Source organism: Pinus tabuliformis, chromosome 3_2 (assembly GCF_031772625.1).
Source record: "Pinus tabuliformis cultivar Carrire ecotype Pingquan chromosome 3_2, CPIR1, whole genome shotgun sequence".
NCBI classification, from domain to species: Eukaryota; Viridiplantae; Streptophyta; class Pinopsida; order Pinales; family Pinaceae; genus Pinus; species Pinus tabuliformis.
This window is the reverse complement of record NC_142302.1, coordinates 292,508,725-292,512,324: the sequence shown is the minus strand read 5'-3', so window position 1 is coordinate 292,512,324 and position 3,600 is coordinate 292,508,725.

Below are 3,600 nucleotides of genomic sequence, written 5' to 3'. Positions count from 1 at the left end.
ATCTCTTCTGGTCAATTAATGAGCTATCAGCGCTCTTAAGCATCCTAAATCAGCATCCATTGCACCTGTAGCTCAGCCATATCAGATTAATTGGAGGAGGACAGCTGTCAAAGCATTCAAGAAAGCATCAAGCATACGAGGAGAATGAAATTAGTATTTTATTTTGATTAGGATAGTGTGTAATTATAGTTCAGCATATTTGTAATTAATGCATTAGTGAGTAGCATGTAGGAATAATTAATAACCACCTTCGAGGCTCCCCTCATGCTGGAGGAGGATGCTCGAGGTGTTTTAGTATGCTTGCCTATATATGGGCCAAGGTTAGATGTAGAAGGGGTTGGATTGTATATACAAAAACAGAGTTTTCTAGAGCTTATGAAAGGACTGTTACAGTAATGGCAAACAGGGTTTTTTTTTCTTCCCAAGATTCTCAATGCATCTTTTTGTTCAAATGTGATGATGGTTTAGTTTCTTAATGTTCTTTTTACAGCCTTGTTATGGCACAATCCCTCAGAATTCATATTATATGCTCTGACTTCCTGTGTGCTTGATAAGCTGTGGGTTTTGGTGAAGCATGTTTGAACATCACTCAGAATTCATTTTTTAATGCTCTGACTTCCTGTATGTTCAGCAGGCTTAGATTTAGGTAAATTATGTTTGAACATCTGATGATGCAAAGAGCCTTGGCTTCTATGAGATGACTGTGATTTGGTTTATTAACTGTGAGAGACTCCATAGCCCAATGAAGACCAATTTGATGTATGTCCAACCAGCTATATTTTTATAAATGTGTGAAGAGTTAGCCCTCTAGTGTTTGAAGGATTTTGTCAAGAGTCGTGAGAGAGCCCTCTCTGATTAGGAAGGCTAATTCCTAATCTAAAGTATGGTCTGAAACAGTTACATGAGACCTTGCTTGGTTGCAGTCCCTAGTACTGGTTTTGTGATAACATTTTGGTGCGTCTGCCGGGAGCTTAAGATTGAATTTCAGAAGGTAGCAGGAGTTCAAATGATTTTCAAGGCTGCAAAACTACCTTGGCGACTCCACACAGCAAAGAACAAATTAGAAGGTGACTCCACTGCTAGAAGATCAGTAGCTTGATGAAGTTTCAAGATGGATTCCACTGCAAGAAAGAATGCCAGGTATGCTCCTATGAATCGGTCTCATATCCCTGGTTTTCCAAATCCTATGCCAAAGGTTGATTGGGTGGATGATCTTCCAATATTCAAAGATGAAAAGAAGGATGATGCTGCTCTCCATTTGGTTAAGTTTCACTTACATGTACGCAGTCTTAAGGTTCATTTCCCTGAAGATTGTCTCATGAGGATGTTTATGGCTACTTTAGAAGGAGAGGCATGGTCTTGGTATAAAGGTTTGGAAAATGATTCATTATCTTCTCTTGCTGATTTCCATGATGCGTTTTGTGAAATGTTTAAAGAATGTTATCCTTCTTTGTTGCTGCTCAAAGATTGCTGTAGGCATTCTTTGAATCTTATTCAGTGCTTGGAGGATTATTATGGTGATGATGAATTTACAGATGAAGAAATTTTAGAGGCTCTTCATGACAATGTTTTTCAGCACCAAGAAGAAGGTATAACACTCCATGAAGCGCCGCATGAAGAGCAACAAGAGTTTACCTGTGAAAACCATGTTTTATCCTTTGATATTGATGTAGAGATGCAGCAAATTTGTCAGCCTTCAGATCATAATGAAGACGGAATTAATTGCACTCAGCAAGAAGAAATATTGAAGGAAATTTTCTATGACCCTCAGGCAGAGGAAAAGCTTGCTCAATTTTGTAATTCCTTGCAGCAGCTTACCCCAAATAATAATCATAATAGTGAGGAAAATTCCATTGTTTGTTGGAATGATTCAGAAAAGCAACTGGATAGCTTGTCAAATAGAAAAGTGGATAGTACATCAGAGGAGTCTTGTGTGGTTGAGAATCAGGGGCCTGAAAATGAAGAGTGTTATCATGATCATTATTTTCAGCAGCTTTCTATGACAGAACACAAGGAGACTACGCTGGTTCCTTTCTCTTTCACGATTGAGGAACTGAACACGGTGGTTGAAAATCAGTTTGTACAGCTGGAAAGTTTCGAGAAAAGACAAGCTGATCATGTGTTCTGGGATCCTATAGCTGATTATATGGAAGAGTTTTACTCTCCAGTATTTCAGTTGTTCAAAGAAGATCAGAGACAATTTCAGTGACAGCGGTCTTTACACTATCACATTGGCTCTGAAATCCGATACAGTCAGAGAAGATTTCAGTGGAAGCGGTCATTACACTATCATATTGGATCTGAACTCCAGGACAGTCAAAGAAATCAAATATCAGGTGAGGCAAATGATTGGCTGCATTGGAAATTTCACATTGATTGAGCTGAAGAAGTTGAAATGGTTAGGGTAGGTAGGTAGAGGTAATTGCAAATAAGCTCAAGTTCAACTGAGCATTTTTCAGTAGGTATAGTTCTCATTCTCCTACAGTCATGCTTGTCAAGAAAATTTCAGTTTGTCAAAATGGATAAGGCACTGGAGCTGCATGTTCTTAGTGTACCACAGGGGCACACTATCCCAAGTGGAGCCACTGTTATCACTGAAAATGCTGTAGTAAAATTTTTTTAGCTTGGCTTAAAGTCAGGGTATTTTCGCAGCGCCAGAATTCTTTTTAGCAGTTTCGCAGCGCTACCTGTTTGAGTGGTTTCGTAGCGTGCTACGAAACTGGGGATTTGTTTGAGTTTTCAGTGAAGGTCCAAATCCTAGCATGCTTATTGTACAGAGTTCTTCTTCCCTCCAGGAATGTTGATGAGAGCAGTGGCAGTATGTTCAAGGAGACACCTTATGATGATGCAGCTATTGTAGGATTGCCATCAAATACATTAAGGGAGTTATCTCTGAATTCTGGCTCATGGGTGATTGTGAAAGATGTACATACTAATGTGGGAGACTTGCAGGAGATGTTGTGTTGAATCCTCTAGACAAAGAATCTATTAAATGTTATAAGTCATAGAGTGTTTGATATTTGGGATTGTCTTTTCACAATCTGTAACTTCTTTCACAAAGCAGGGCGCCACAATGGATTGAAAGATTTGAAAAATATTTATGATAAAGTTCATGTTCCCGTTTGTTGGGTATTGGTGTTCAAAGTTGGATTAGGTAATAAAGGGGCTGTGCTTGCAAATAGCATTTCCAATTGGCTAAATGTGGCACTTCTATCAATTTATGTTAAATCTTCCCCTGCATGCAAGAAGACATGGACATCTTTCTCAAGGGAAGCTTTATATGACATTACAAACTTTCTTAAGCTTACTATTCTATCTGCAGTAATGCGTTGCTTGGAATACTGGTCTTTTGAAATGCTTGTTCTCTTCTCCGGTTTGTTGCCTAAGCCTGAACTTGAGATATCAGTTCTCCCCATCTGTCTTAGCACTCATGCAGTTGCATATATGATCCCCTTTGGCGTGGGTGCTGCTGTAAGTACATGAGTTTCCAATGAACTAGGAGCTGGACGCTCACGCACTGCACAGTTATCAGTGTGTGTCGGGGTTTGTATGGCAGTCAATGAGGCTCTTATGATAAGATATATTTTATTCTCTATCAGA